Raw genomic sequence first — 16918 nt, 5'->3', positions numbered from 1 at the left:
TCTTCGGTCCCTACAGCATAGAGCACATACCACCTACTCAGCTGTACAAACTGTTTGGTGTATTCTACCACTGATATGTCTCCCTTAATCAGCGTTTCAAATCTCTCTTTGTACTCTTGCCTCACGCTAAAAGGGATGAAGTACTCCTCAAACCTGTCTTTAAATTGTCTCCACGACAATCCATCCAAAAAGGGGCAGATATAGTCTTTAAACCACTGAGATGCTATCCCCTTCAACAAAAATTCGGTCATCTCGATGGTCCTCCTGTCATAACAGTGCAAGTCGGATGCCCTTTTCTCGACCTCGTCCAAGAAGTCCAAAGGGTCCCCAGATATCCCACCAAACTCCACGGGTCTCAACTTAGTGTACTCAAACATGGGAACCTCATTCGGATTCCTGATACCGGACCCATTACCGCGGCTTCCTAAACCTTGGGCAGCCTGCTGCTGCTAGAAGACTAATAACTGCTCTAAGGCCCTCTACATCCTAGTCATATCGGCTACAAACGCCTCCACTGGGACTCTACCAGCACCGTGTGCCTCCTGAGTCTCGCCCTGATCTGGTTGGGCTGCTACTCGAGGCCTATCTCGCCTCCTAGTATCATGGGCTGGGGCCGATAGGGCCGTTTGAGCAGAAAACTCATCTTGGCTTTCTTAGGCCGATGTTGCTGCTGCAGTCGCTCAAGTTCTCGGCATGGCAAGGGCTGAAAATAAACAGCAAGACGTCAAACCCAATAGACTCTCTAACGTATAACACATATATTAGAATCAATGAAACACACAAGGACAGACTCGATTCCTAACTCAATAGTAGTTAAGGAAGCTAACCTAGGTCGAAGGAAAACTAAACCTAGGCTCTGATACCAACTTTGTCATGACCCGATCTGTGGGCCCGTGACCGGTACTTGGGAATGGGTAGGTTTAAGGCCACCAAATCCTGTAGTAAGCCTTACTAATCGATAATTTAATAAAATGCTTATAACAATACAATATTAATCATGTCTGACCTGTCATACACAAATCTAACTAGTCATTGATAACATTTCACGTCCATTATAGACCAGGATAATCATAACAAATAAAAAATACTATTGCGGAATATCTAGAATATAAAATAACTAAAAATATGAAAGTATAGATTATTTACAATAAGCCCGATGAAGAAAGAACTCTAACTGTCACTTGAAAAATAAAATTGAGACTGTCAATCTCGAGAATGAGTTAAAATCACATAATCCTGTAACTATTGCAGTATCCTCAATAAAATAATATTAATTAACTTAGTATATCATGCTATGGTGTATCAACATACGAGTCATGCCATAATTTAGAAAGAAAATACATTTAAAGACTTATGGGATGAGTGGCTCAACAGAACCTTAACCCAAAATGCTAGTAGCCTTTCGGCTCTCTTCTTCCAATAGGTCTGGCGCCCAGAGAGTGAAGCTCAACCAGGGTCCTTACATCCAGCTTGGACTCTTGTTCCCCAATTAAGCCGGCGCCCAAAGAGCATTGCTCGACCAAGGACCTTTCTCCGGCAGTCAAGCTTTCATAGCCTAGAAAGTTATACTCGACCAAGGCAAAATCCAAAAAGATTATCCTTGGTTACCTGTCTCTGATTATTATGATTTCGAGGAGCTAGTTTTGATAGGTGAAGATAAGTTGTCTACGAAGTTCATATTGCCCGAGATGAACAAATTCAATGGGATTGGTGATCTAAAAGTTCATCTGAAATAAAATGTAACAATTATATGAACTACTCAACTGAGTAGAACCCAAATTGCCAAGCTATTTGTGCTGTCTCTTAAAGGACCCACTGTAAATTGGTACCATTGTTTGAAAACATCTACCAAAGCTGAATGACATGATTTATGTAACTCTTTTGTCGAGCAATATGATTATAATACTCATTTGGAAGTGTTAATTAGGGATCTCAAGTCCACAAGCAAAAGCCAAGTTCGTATGGTGGTTCGAAATATTCTTCTATGATGGGTTGAAAGGTTACAGATGATGAACCCAAAAAATTTCATGGATTTGTACAACGATGGGCTATAGGTTGAAGAAATAAAAAATGACAAAAGAAAGATGTGAGAACCGGTGGAAGGGCGAATTACCAAGCTGAAGAGAGCATGACCCTAGATGTGAACGTTGTGCAACAACCGAGGAAGTTTTTCAACTTCAAGTAACCTCTCTCTAAAATCTTCGAAAGGTTATTCAAAATAGCATATGCTCCGATCCGCTACCCTTAAGAACCCACCTAACCTAATGCACCTAGTTATAAACCCAACACCTATTACAAATTCCACCAAACACTCGGCCACCATATCGACAACTGTATCTGGCTGAAGCATGAAATTCAAGACCTTATCAATGTTGAAACCGACCTTGACCAACCTAACACTAGAAGAAATCCCTTACCAAACTACAACAACACACCACCCCCAAACCAAGTGTCCATGATCAACTCTGACTTCAACGAAGAGGAGGTCATGAACTCTTTTGAAGACACACCCCAAACAAAACCAGAACCAAGCCATACATAAAGAATCTTCACCAAGCTGAAAGCGCCACTATTTATGGTGTCTCGACATTTAAAATAGAGCGGAAAACTCAAGTCCCAATTGCCAAAGGATACCCCTAAACCTTACAATGGCTAGTATTATGAATATCACTATGCTTTCAGGCATGGGACGGACTAGTGGATCTGTCTCAGACTTGAGATTTGGGACCTGATTAACTGTAGGGAATGGCAAGTTCAACAACTCCTACGGTATGAGTGTGAAGACCTGTTAGAGCAGCCTTCGAGCAAATTTGATTTCAAGGACCAATATTCGAGGCCTCTTTCAGCCAACATTCAAACTAAGGATATTGCGCTAAGTGGTTGGAGGTCAGACAATGATCAAGTATCTTATGAACCTTGTCTCCTAGAGGTCCGAAAATAAGGGAAATAGAAGTCGATCATGGCAATCGATATATGGTATAACTTTAAGGATGAGTGTGAAGTCCAAGACACCGAGGCTAAGGACATCTAGGCAGACAATGACTCTGATAAGGAAACCGAGCTAGTGTGTTAGGGTAAGGAAGCTAGAGTACAAGAACCGAAGCAAGATGAGCAAGCATTTGAAGACAAGGATACCATATTATTATAGCAGTGAAAGAAGGAGAAAAAGACAATCGATATTTAGGAGCTACTGATGCACTCATCGGATCATAGAAAGGCTTAATCCATGCCTTGTCTAGTATAAGTATAAGCACAACAGCTACCCCCAAGAAAATAATCAAAATGCTAACTGACAAGATCATTGGGATGAGGTTCCCATGTTTGAGTAATGGTGGATGATGGGTCAACCATCAATGTCTGTCCTTCTCGCATACTCCCTAAGCTATTGATAACTGCAAAAGATCTGAAACCATCATATATGGTTATAAGGGCTTATGATGAAATAAAAAGAGATGTGGAAGGAACGCTTTCAGTGCTGATGAAGACGAGTCTTATCGAATTTTGGATGGAATTCACTATCCTCAACATATCAATAACTTTTGCACTGTTATTGGGAAGGCCATGGTTCCATGCCCTAGGAGGAGTTCCTTCCATTGTGCATCAGAAGGTAAAGTTCCCTCATGAAGGCGAGATCGTCACTATTAACACTGAAGGTAGTAAGGTTGTCTAGGCTATCTAAGAAGTTGTCAAGAAGCTGGATGCCCCTACTGGATTCCAAGTTGCTGTTCTCTATGAGGATTACATGGATCTTAAAGTAGTTAGCATGTTTAAGAAGATGAGCTTCATGCTTGGAATGGAGCTGGGAAAAATTAGCAAGGTATCACAGAGCTGCCAAACTTTAAAGGACAGAAGACTCGACATGGATTAGGTTATTCCGAGGAATAAGATGAAGGCAAACCAAAGGATAAGACTCTAAAAGACGCAATCATCCAGGAGTACAAGCCCTACTTTAGGGAGACTAAACCTATCACTATAATTAGAACTGAGGTAGTTTGAGATTTTTAAGAACTTGGGGTCATCGATAGGATGGTCGAGCTGAGTATGAAGGAAGTCTGAGAGAAGGTCACCATTAAGATAAAGAAGCTGAAGCTAGAAGATTCCATCGCCCTAGAGGAGAAGATGAGTCAAAAGGAGCTAGTTGTTTTCATAGAAGATAATATTGTTCATATCTTTTATGATGATGTAATAACGTTCGATATTTATAAGGATGGTGTTTCTTTCTTTTCTAAGATCAATGATATGAACATTTTGCTTACTTGTGCAATTTTTTTCTTGATGGTAGTATGCATTTTGATAATTATAACATATGTATATTTGACATTAATTTCATTCAAATTGATTCATTTAATTTAGGCGCAGTTGCAGATCCACTGAACGTTTTCATAGCTCATGATATAACTCTTGAGGAGATGAGAGAATTTGAGAAAATAATAGAAAAATAAAAAAATATTTATTTGGTCATATGATGACATGCCAGGTGTAGATAGGAAAATAGCAGAGCACCATGTCTCGACTTATTCGCACATCAAGTCGGTCAAACAAAAGATGAAAAGATTAAGGCCGAAATGGGCAGAGAAAATACAAGAAGAGGTTAAGGTAGTGAATGCTCTTTAATAAGTACGTTCCCACATTCTTTAGTCCAAAAGGCATAATCTTATAGCAGTATCTTTCTTACTTGATAATAAATGACATCTTCAGCTTGTCCACTACTGCTATTATGATATAACTGTATCCGAAGAACCCATCTATAGGAGTACATCACATTCGAGGCAACACTGTCGACTATTACATCTATGTGAAGAAGAGGAAAATCATCCTTAGGGGATGCTTTATTTTAGTCCCGGTAATCTAAGCACATCTGAACCTTACCATCCTTCTTTGGGACTGGGACAATGGTTGCCAACCATTCGGGGTAATCAACCACATCAAGAAAATTGGCTTTTACTTATTGATGGTTGCTATCTATGCAGTTACAATCTAAGGCAGTGTACCTATCGATGCAGTCTAGCACTAATGGCGAGTATCAAGGTCGTATTCCTAGGGAAAGTAAAAGCCCAGAGTTACTCCTTTATTCTCTGTTATATTAGCCTAAAATGAATGATGAATAATTCCTAAATTAACTAATAGCTACTCTAATTGTTTTCTAACTACGGCTATTAGGGAAGGATTAATTCAAGTTAAGGAATAACCCCTTAGGAATTCTTGTCTCTAGGGAATGAAAACTAAAGATAGAATTGATTGCTTGAATTCAATTTCCGTGGAAAAATCTCTACGCAATTAATGCCTTTCTCAAGGACACTAACATCTTAACTTAGATTAATTAGGTTGGAATCTCTTCCTAACCCTAATTATCCAAATTAGCATTATGTACCATTTAACACTATTAAGAGCTGTTAATTCTCAATCCGGTAGAACGAACACCCTATCTCTAGGCGAATTCAATTCTATATTGCAAAGGACAATCCAAACCTAAACGTCTTTCTCAAGAACATTCAAATTCTAATAATCATTCAACAAGATATGAAGAACAAATCAATAACCACTTCCATTGCAAATCAATATTGAAAATCAATACATACAATTCAAAAGTTAAGTACAAAAATCCCTAGATAAAGAACCCCAATAGGTTAACAAAATTAGCTAATCATGTTCATTATCAAAACCCACAAGGATTCAATTACAAAAAATGAGTAAAGGTAGAGAAACCCGAATACACCCTTGGATGAGAGTACACAGCTCCAATTCCTCTTGCCCAATCTTAAGTCGATTATTGTTCCTCTTGCTCGAATTGACACCAATCAACGAACCTCGCCTAATCTTCAATCTTTAAAGGGAATCCAATTGAAACCTTGGTCCAAGTCTCATTTTTCCTTGGTTCCAACTCAAAAAAACCCTTAGAGAGAGAGAGAGAAATGAGTTTGGGACGTCCTAACCCTACTTTTTTTATTTCCCTCTTTTCTTTCTTTTAATTAATTCGTCCAGCTGCCGCGAACATGGCCATGTTGATGCCTATGTTGGGAACACGACCTAGTGCTGATGCCTGTGTTGGGAACATGGCCTGGTGTTGATGCCTGTGTTGGGAACATGGCCTGGTGTTGATGCCTATGTTGGGAACACGACCTCGTATTGATGCCCGTGTTGCTCTTTGTGGTCGTGCTCCTTAACGCATCTTTTTTTTGTTGTCAAATGCACCCAACACGGCCGTTTTGGTGCCCGTGTTGGGAACATAGCTAGTGTAAAAACCAACACGGCCGTGTTCAGCTTCCTTATGCGCAAACTCGACCTGTTTCGGCAACTTTGACGTCCAATTCTTCCCTTTATCACTCTTTGGCTTCTTTTGGATCTAATGCATACAAACAGATGCATAGGGTGAGTGTTGGGACCAATTCACATCCAAATGTACATAAAATCAGCTTTAAAAACCCCATTTAGATGTGTATATTTTACGCACATCACTTATGTTGATGACATGATGGTAAAGTCCAAAACAAGGGAAGGGTACTTTAAGGCTCTTGATAAGTTTTTAGGACGAGTGGAAAGGTATAACTTGAAACTCAACCTGAAGAAGAGTGTATTCAGATTTACATTAGAGAAGCTATTAAAGCACATAGTGAGTCAGCAAGGCATAGAGATTGATATAGACAAGGTCAAGACTATTCAAGAGATGCTAGTGCCAAAGACGAAGAAAGAAGTCAGAGGTTTCCTAGGACGCTTACAATACTCACAATGGTTTATGATCCTATCTTCAAGCTTTTGAGGAAACATTAACTTGTTGTGTGGGATGAACACTGCCAGAAGGCCTTTGATAGAATCAAAGAGTATCTGATGAAGCCGCCAGTACTAAAGCTGCCAAAGGATGGCAAGCCACTAATCCTATACTTAGCCTTGGAAGAGAAAGCCATAGGGGTAATAGTAGCACAGTGTAGACCCAATGACATGGAGCATGCAATCTATTATCTCAATAAGAAGTTGCTACCCTATAAGTCAAAGTATAACCTCATGGAAAAGACATGTCTATCCATGATATGGGCTATAAGAAAGTTGAGGCATTATTTTCAGTCTTATAGAACGCAAGCAATTTCAAAAATAGATCTCTTGAAGTATCTAGTTGAAGCTCCATCTCTTACAAGAAAGCTGGCTAGATGGTTAGTACTCCTGACAGAGTTTTACATCGAGGACATTACTAAAAAGGTGGTCAGGAGTAGGGCAGTAGCAGAGTTTTTAGCTCAAAATGCGATTGAAGGAGATGAACCTTGAAATTTGGAGTTTTCTGATGAAAATCTAGGGGCAATCGGGATCTAAGAGTGGAAGATGTACTTCAATTAAGCTGTGAACACAAATGGTGCACGGTCAAGAGTAATTCTTATCATGCCAGGAGGAGAAATATTGCCAATGGGTAAGAGATTAGACTTTAGAGTGACTATTAACATGATGGAGTGCGAAAGCATGTTTATTTGGATTAGAAGCTATCATGGTAGTATGAGCTAAGTAGTTGATGGTCTACAAGCACTCTATACCGGTAATCCAACAAGCCTTCGAAGAATGAGAAGTAAAAGAAGAAAGGTTGAAGTCGTATGTCAACTATCTCAGGACATTAGTACGTAATTTCTCCAAATGTTTCTTTATACACTTATCTCGAGATGAGAATCAGATGGCAGATGTGTTGGCTACCCTATCGTCTATGTGGGTTAATCCCTTGCAACTTTCGATTAAACCTTTGGTGATTGTGAAGTCTGGTGTGCCTTTTTATCAAAAGGATCAGGTAATGCAAGTTCAGATTGGACTGGAAGAGAAGTCTTGGTTTTATGATATGAAAAGGTTAATAGAAAATATAGAATATCCAGAGGAAGTGACTGCCAAGGAAAGATACGCACAATGGATTCAAGCCAGGAATTATATCAGCCACGAGAGAGCCCTGTATAAAAGAATGGTGTTGGTTGTACAGCTCCGATGTGTGACTAAGACAAAAGCTTAAATAGTAATGAAAGAAATGCACAAAGGAGTATACAGGCCTCATATGAGTGGTATACTGTTAACCAAGAAAATCATGCATATTGGTTAAAAATGGAAAAGAATTATATAACACTGGTGAGGAAATGTCGTGAATGCCAGATGTACAGTGACTTGAGTCACATACCTCCGACCGAGCTACACAACTTAACGTCTCATTGGCCCTTTGCAGCTTGACGGTCGATATTATTGGAGAAATAAAAACTCCCTCGAATGGTTACAAGTTCATAATTGTGGCAATTGACTACTTCTCTAAGTGGGTCGAAGTCGAGTAGTTCACTATCGTGGATGCAAGGCAGAGGAACTTAATATGTAGATACAAGGTCTCACATCATGTCGTGATAGATAATAGGGTGCAGTTCATGGGTGAGACAGTAGACCTGCTAGTAGAATACAAGGTCGAGCATCACAAGTCTTCCTCATATAGATCTCAGGCGAATAGAGCGGTGGAAGCAGGCAACAAGAACCTAAAGAAAATACTCTCGAAAATGGTTTGGAATCATAAGGACTAGTCATTTCAGTTATGATTTACATTTTAGGAATATTGAATAATTGAGTGAACATCAATTGGGCAAACACCATACTCTATAGTTTACGGGACTGAAGCGGTTTTACCGATTGAGTTGGAATTGAAGTCTCAAAGAGTTGTATTAGAAGCTGAAATATCGGAGTATCAATAGGTCGAGCAAAGGTACTAATAGTTGGCTCTAGTCGATGAAAAAAGGGTGAAAACCTTATATCACATGCAGTTTGTCACGACCCCACCCGTGGGCCCGTGACCGGCACTAGGGAATGGGTAGGCTTAAGGCCACCGAAACCCGTAGTAAGCCTGACACTCACTGATTTAAACAAATCTCATCTCAAATTAATATTATTAAAACCACAAATTATCTTAATAGCTACATTCTACATAAATACTTCGGTCTGCCAGAAAAACTAGGCGAGACCTGAAGCTCAGAAAATTTACAACTGATACATTTACTATTACTACTGCGGAGGATCTAAGATTTACCAATTTACATACCAAATCAAATACATCACCCGATGATGAAGGAGTCGGGTTACTGAATAAGAGTCGCAAGAGAACTAACAGTCACGAATCTGAAAAACAATAAAAATGAGACTGTCAGTCTCAAGAGTGAGTTAAAATCATATATCTAAAACAGTTTCAAATATCTCAATGTCACCTTATTTAATTTTAAAATAATTAATAAATCACGCGAACCATACGTGTCATGTTAAAACATATGTGTCATGCCATGCTTAAACAAAATTTATTCCATATGCAACGGGACGGAGTACTTCAGTAGAACTCTAATCCCAACTCTAAAATCTCGATTATTTCAACACTTATGTCTCAACTAACCTCAACTCTAACATCTCAAACCTCTCATTCCAACAGGACTGGCGCCCAGAGAGCAAAGCTCGACCAGGGACCTTACCTCCAGTCCGGTCACTTAACTCTCAGCCTTAGCCTTTTGGCTCTCTTATCCAATAAGACTGGCGCCCAGAGAGCTTAGCTCGACCAGGGACCTTACCTCCAGTCTGGTCACTTAAATTTCCAAATAAGCCAGAGAGCAATGCTCGACCAGGGACCTTTACTCCGGCAACCACACTCTACTAAGCCCAGAGAGCGATGCTCGACCAGGGCAGGTCCTAATCTTTCTTTCTCAAAATTTTTACCTCTTTACCCTTTTCCTATCTCTCTCATATTATATTGGAACACTCATCCAACTCCTATGTTCTACTGCCGTCCCATCCTGAGTCATCATGCAATATTAAAATTGGTGATAAAGGAAAAATATATTTAAATAGTAATTAAAAGCATCATGAAAATAATGATAATAATTAAATGAAAAATTAAAATTTCAAATGAATAATCACAGTAGCAAATCAAATTTTATGCATGACACGTGCATAAGCGATATATGACTTTAACTCACAGAATTAGGCGACCTCCTAGCTCTGCTCCGGTGCCTCAGTTGGAGCGAGCCGAACAGACAGATCATCTAATCACGAAAAACAATTTATCAATATGCTGAGACAATCCATCATTAATCCTAGGTCTAGACTCCTAGGACTGACTGTCTAAGAATCTCGACTCGGGAGAATTCTACCGAAAATCCGGCAGAACCTCCCCTACAACACGAACATTACCCCCCGTAAAAACGGGTCCAGGACCTGCCAGAAAAACACTCCAAATATCCAACAATATAAACAACAGGAGTCGGGTCCCCAAACTTCACTATTTCCCGACTCCGCCACACAGCACAAAATACGACTATGGCAGGCCAACTGACAGACAAATATTTATGACTCACAAATATCATCAAATACTCAATATAAACCATTAGACACAATTAAACCAAGAATTTCTAAAATTAACGGGCCAAAGAAAATTACCGAGACGCTCGATCGCTCGGTCGACTCGCCTCCGGCCGCCGGAGTCCGATCGACGATCCGAACACACCATCGGACTCATAACGACGCGCTAATGACGATTTTCCGATTTGACACCCGATCATCCGGAGAGATTTGCGGACGATCTCGACCGTGGATTCGCAAACGAAGCCCGATCGCCACGAAACCAGTGCCATCGCGAAGCTTGAGCTGAGGAGAGTCGGGATACATCCTCCGATCGTCCATCCTCCGCCGGATCTCGCCGGAAAAACCCAAAAACGCCGGCTGCCACCATTTTCTCTCTCCACCGAATCTTCCGCCACCATCGCCAAAAGAGAGCCCTTGCCGAGAGGGAGCCGATCGCCACTGACTCGCCAACACAGGAAGCAGCGGCCTCGGGCCGCTCCCACGCGATTCTGCCAGACGCTTATCGTTCTCCGCCGACGCCGCTGGCCTCCGACGGCCACCGACCCTTCCTCCTCTTCTTCTTCGGCCATCACCCTCTCTCTCTCTCTCCCGATCTACTTTCTCTCTCCCCGATTTCTTTCCCTTCAATATCGACATTAGGCCCCCCAAACTTTTCCTTATTGCAATTTGGTCCCTCAACTTTCTTAATTACTTACAATTTCATCCTGCAGAATTCCAATTTAACCCCCAAACTTCTTTTTAGCCTTTCAATTAAGCCCCTAACTATTTAATTTGGGCCAAATCCGAATTATTGAAAATACACAATTACAAAAATACCCCTGACCGACATATTTATTTACGAAAATACCAAACTCACAAATTTCCATTAAAACCCCATAAAAATAACATTATACTTTCAATCCTTATTCCAAAATAAATTTCCAATTTAGTCCTAACACACAATTAAATTAAATAATCAATTTCCAACTTAAAATTTAATACTACTAATCAATTATAATACCAATTTTTCCAAAATTCTTTTATAAAAACATCCTTTATAATTTCTTCTAAAATTTTCCAATATATAATTTTACTTATATAAATATGCATTTGGAAAAATTTGAATAGCCAAAATATAATCATTTCTCAAATAATTTACTTGAATAATTTCTTAAAATTTTAAACTAATTGGGTATAGAAAATAACTCATTTATTTATCTAACATGAACATTCAAAATTTGTATTTAAATCATTCCAATTAAACCGAATAAAAATAAAGCTAAAATTAACTTAAATAAAAACTCATTATTAAATATATAAAAAAATTCCGGGTGTTACACAGTTGTATCAGAAAAGGATAGCTAAGGCATTTAAAAAAGAAAGTGAAACCAGGAAAGAGCAAAGCTGGTGATCTAGTATTGAAGCATACAAAACCTATTACATTCGACCCAAAAGGAAAGTTCAGGCTGAATTAGGAAGGCTTGTACTTGGTAAAGAAGATCCTACTTAAAGGTGCTACTAAAATCTGAAACCTAAAACGAAATGAGTTCACTGAACCAATCAATTTAGATCGTCTTAAGAAATACTATGTATAAAAATAAATAATATAAAAAATAGACTGCTGATCGAAAGACCTGAAAAGGTTGATCACGCAAAAATCATGATAAAAAGAGATAAAATAATTAGCTAGAAAATCCAAAAAGACTGGCTGATGACAAGAGTTATATCTTGAGAAATCAAAATGTATCTATTTGAGCTTTTACTAAATGGATAAATTTTTAGAATTATTAACATATATATGCTTGTTTACCATTCTACACACTAATTGAAAGAAAAAAAATAAGCTACAAGTCTTAAGCAAAATAAATGAGATTTAAAAAAAGAAGCATATTTTCTATCTTCTTCTCCTCTTCACATTTGTGTCTCTAAATAAAACAGCTAGTTCTCGAGTCCTCTTGAATCGTGCAAAACCAGAAGAAGTAGAAATCTGAAGCTGGACCCAAGCCTTGAAGTTATCTTTAATGGCCCTCGGAGTCAAGGTTTCATTCTATGTCTTAGCGGGGCCAAAGTCTCTCGATCTTATCTAAGAAATCTTGTCTAAGTAGGAAGCCTTAGAATTCAGGTGAAAACTCTAAGATCCGTTGCTTCTGCCTATACTGGCGATGAAGTCTCGAATGTGTGTAAAAGGTGGATGCCCATAGTCCGGGTAAGGATACGCAATCACCATACACCATGAGTGTGATATGCTTAATTCTCCACTATGGGCAAGTCTAACGAATGAGTGTGCCTTGGATGCCTTTCATCCAACAAATCCAGCCATCATATCCTTATGGATAACAACAAATCGACTTTGCACATGCTTCGACTCATACTTATCGATGTTCCTCGAGATGGTCAATATCTGAAACTTCTCGCGCATCCAAATATGAAAAAAGAGATAGAAAAAGAAAAATAAAGAAAATAAAGTCTGCTAATTTGAAAATCTGAAAGGGTAGTTTAGGCAAAAGTTAAAATAAAAGTATGCTAAGTTGAAAATTCGAAAGGGCGACTTAGGCAAAAATAATAATAAAATAGTAAAGAAAGGAATTTGGTTGTGTACCTATAAAAGAATGAGGTTGCCACCAAACGATTGATGGATTTTGTACTTGTCTAACCCGATGATGGTTTCAGCCAAGATGGCTGGAATTAGATAAGCTTTATGTTCCACTTGATCAATAATGCCAGTAAGATGTCTCCCCCTCCCTGAGGAGAAATCAGCAAAAAATGGGAATAAAGGTAAATGCCCAACATCTAAATCCAAGAAGGTGTGCCCTTTTCCTTCTTCTCACAGCAAGAGATCAGTGAAGTAATGGTAATGTATTCACTAATAGAAAGGGAAAGTACCTCAGCTGGGGGCATATGTCGAACAATTCCACCAGTTTGCCAGGAAAAGGCTCATTGAGTTTTGGCAGGGAAACAAGATGAGTAGAATCCATGGGGCCTCTAAGAATAGCAGAGAATTCTTCAATTATGGGGCATAACTCTTGTCTATTGAATCTAAAGACATGGTCCCTTAGACACCAAAAGTTGACAGCAGAATAGAGAATTCCAAAATCAAGTTTGGTGTGTTGCATGGCTTTGAAAGATGAAAGATGGAATTTTTCAAGTTTAATCCAATCATCACCTGTTAGGATTTTGAGGAGATTTTGCAGGCTTTTGGCACTCTTTTGAGACATATTTTTGGCATTTTAAAGTAAAAAATCGCATGTGAAGAAGTGAGGAGATGCATGGGTATACATAGGCCTCGAATTAATGTCCAATTCGAATTTTGCAAACTGCAGAGCCGATCAGTATACTCCATAGCCAATCGGCTATATGGCCTTCAAGTGCAAATTTTAGCCAATTTTGTCGGTTTTTTAGGTGTTTTTCTGATTTTCATCGCATATAAGTGCAATAATAGAGGGAAGTACAGGAGAAATGAGAGCGATTTGAAGGCCAAAATGAAGGATTTTATATACCCTCAAAAATTCAAAAGTTTTACAATAGATGAAAGAGTCAAAAGTATAAGCAATGGCAAAAAAAGGGGGAAAGTACAAGCAATAGCAAAAATCAAAATCCAAAATTCTCTCTCGAATTCCCCATCCCATCGTCCGAGTCAATTTCCATCCCCTAAATCTACAAGGTTGATAGTTGGAGTGTCTGAGTGTCGATTCGACGTTGTTGAGTGTCAATCTAATACTGTTGGTCGTCCACTTGTCCCTATAAGCTCTCGTGGTCTTTCTGATGAAAACTCGAAAAAAAATTAGTTAGTACATTTCATACATACATACATTGCATATATTTTACATTGCATAAATCATTTCCTTACCCGCCAAACCTTGCCAAGAATGAAGAACTGCCTCCTCGCGGCACCGACCAATTGATGGACGTACTCAAACTGGTCTCTATGGACCTATATGGTTATTTGCATAATATGTCACCAACTTCTTAGGAAATGGAGATGTGCAAACATGAAGGAGAATGTTATTTACATGTGTGCAAGTGCTTGGAGTGAATTCTGAAGGGAGACAATACTCCATGGCAAGCTAGTGATCTATAACGTCGTGAGAGCTCCAGTATGAGACCATCGGATTTAGAAGAAATGTGACGCTCCTTGAAACCACATCAGACATGGCTATAGGAGATGCCTCAAAGGCAGTACCAATAGAGGAGCCCATGATGTAGGAAGGCTTGGAACCGTCGGGCAGAACGCCCCTCGGTCGGCTCACGAGTAGCAAGGGCTTGGTGGAGGAACTGTAAATAAAATGGTTAGAAAAGAGAAATATATTAAAAATGGAGAATTCCAAGTAAGTTCAGAAAGGATACTTGAGCCATGACATCATCGTCTAAAGGCATAGCCCCAACAATTGAGTGATGAAAGAAGTGTAATCATATTTGGTATATTATTAATATCCATTACATTAAAATTAGTATATTAAACTCCATCTCTAAAAGGATGATTTGTTATTTTCTTACAATATAATAACGGCCGAAATAAAAATATGATAAAAGATCATGGAATAAATACATTTATATAATATACAAAAGCAAAATTTAAAAAATTGCTACTTTTACAATTGTAGATTACAGAAAAGAAAAAAAAACTAATTTTTATAAAAAAACTAAAAAATATTACTTCTTTTAGTAATCTTACATGATAAATTATAGTTAAATATTCTCTTTATTTCAACTTTCAAGTATATTTATTAAATTAGACTAATTATAATAAATGCAAGCAAGTTTCTATGGTTCATCTTTTTAAACCAAAATGTTTAAAACCCATAGACATCAAGACCATGCTTGGCAGTGCACTTTATCATTATCAATAGTCATTAATCTTCCACCGTTATGAAAATAAGTAGAGAATGTGTCATTGCATAAAAGTAAAAGAAACCACCATTATTAGCTACACTTGTCACATTTTGTCATGTTATTCAACTCAAATCTTTTACTATATTCCTAAACAAAACAACTATAAAAGATTAGCAAACATAAATCAAACCTTAAACAAACTCTAATGATATATTCATCTCATGAAAATCCAAAAGAGATTAGGAGGGATCATTTTATTATTAAAGTAAGTAAATGTCTTACTTGTTTGCCATATTCACAATAAAACTTTCACTTGAGACACTATTAATTTTGATTTGCATAGCAGCTTGTCATTATCTATTTATGCTTTTAGAACTCTAGAACTTTAATGTGCAATTTCATAAGATAAAAGTTCAATTTAAATTTATCAATTTCCAATTTCCAATTTTGAGGGATCCTTGAGTGCCCAATCTGCCTAATTTTATGGATTACATCTCCTAGGCCCATGGACTTTGAAGGGTATTGGGCATTTGGTTTTTTTTTTCTCCTCATAATTTATGGAACATGGATAACCTTCAAAATATATGTTTTTGGTAAGAATGAAGTATTAGCTATGCGATCTATACTTATTGGTATTATTTATATGTTTGATAAGTATGTGTGGCATTTTCATCCTCTTGAGCAGGCAACTGTAAAGGGTATTATATAAGTTTAGAATAATGACTCCTGTGGTGTTTGAAGTTTTTAAAGTTTGACAAATTAGTGTGTGTACTTTTTTTTCCTAATAAATTAGTTGTGTGACCTATAAATCACGAACTATTTAGTGTTTTTAGCAGGTAAATATTAATATGGAAAAAATATAGATGCCATACAATTACTGATTTATAACAAAAATTAATGACTCAGCATGCAAGTGAGTTCCATGTACTTCTATTAAGCATGAAATTACAAAAGATAACATTTATTCTATTTTCTTCAATTAACCTTAAAAACAAAAGAAATTTCTAATATACAAATCATAAAAATTAACTGAATTTTTAAATTACATAAGATCAATTCAGTTATTTTATTTTTAATTTTAACCTAATAAAACTCATCTAATCACAAGGACAGAAGAAGAAGACAAAAATAAAAAACTACTTACAAATTATATCTTCCCACTAAACAAAAACAACTTACAAATTGTTTCTTCCCAATCACTATTTTTCTTGTTTTGTTAGTATCTACAAATTAAGAACTGAAAAAAGAAAAAAATGAATCCATCTTTTTCTCTAAATCTAAATTTAGATGAATTCTCTTATCACTTTTTGAAATTCATTACTTTCCCTCCAATCTCTAATCCAACTCTAGCCCTAAATCCTAACCTAACCCCACAATCCTTCACTTTTTCTCCTTATATCTCCAAAAAATGTCACTATGACTGTTCCCAACGCATCATCACTACATCATGCTTATTTGGGTGAACTTAAGGGTATTGATGTCTTTTTCTTCTCATTAACCAACTCAATAAATTGCTGTTTTTTATATTTTGCCGCAGTGGCTATTATTTCTCGACAACCCGAAGTTAACCTGCTAAAGACATAAAAAAGTCCAAGATTTACAGGTTGACACCTAATTTGTTAGTTGATTTATCAAATTTTAAAAAGTTCAGAGATGTAAATGTTCCTATAAGTTTTTGTGACAAAATGAGAAAGATGAATACACAATTTCTTTTCTTTGTACTTCAAAAAAGCCTTCAAAACTTTAGTTAGAAAGAAATCTAGAATGGAAA

Source organism: Ricinus communis, chromosome 1, assembly GCF_019578655.1.
Source record: "Ricinus communis isolate WT05 ecotype wild-type chromosome 1, ASM1957865v1, whole genome shotgun sequence".
Taxonomy (NCBI): Eukaryota; Viridiplantae; Streptophyta; class Magnoliopsida; order Malpighiales; family Euphorbiaceae; genus Ricinus; species Ricinus communis.
The sequence above is the reverse complement of the archived record's forward strand: the minus strand, read 5'-3'. Positions refer to the sequence as shown.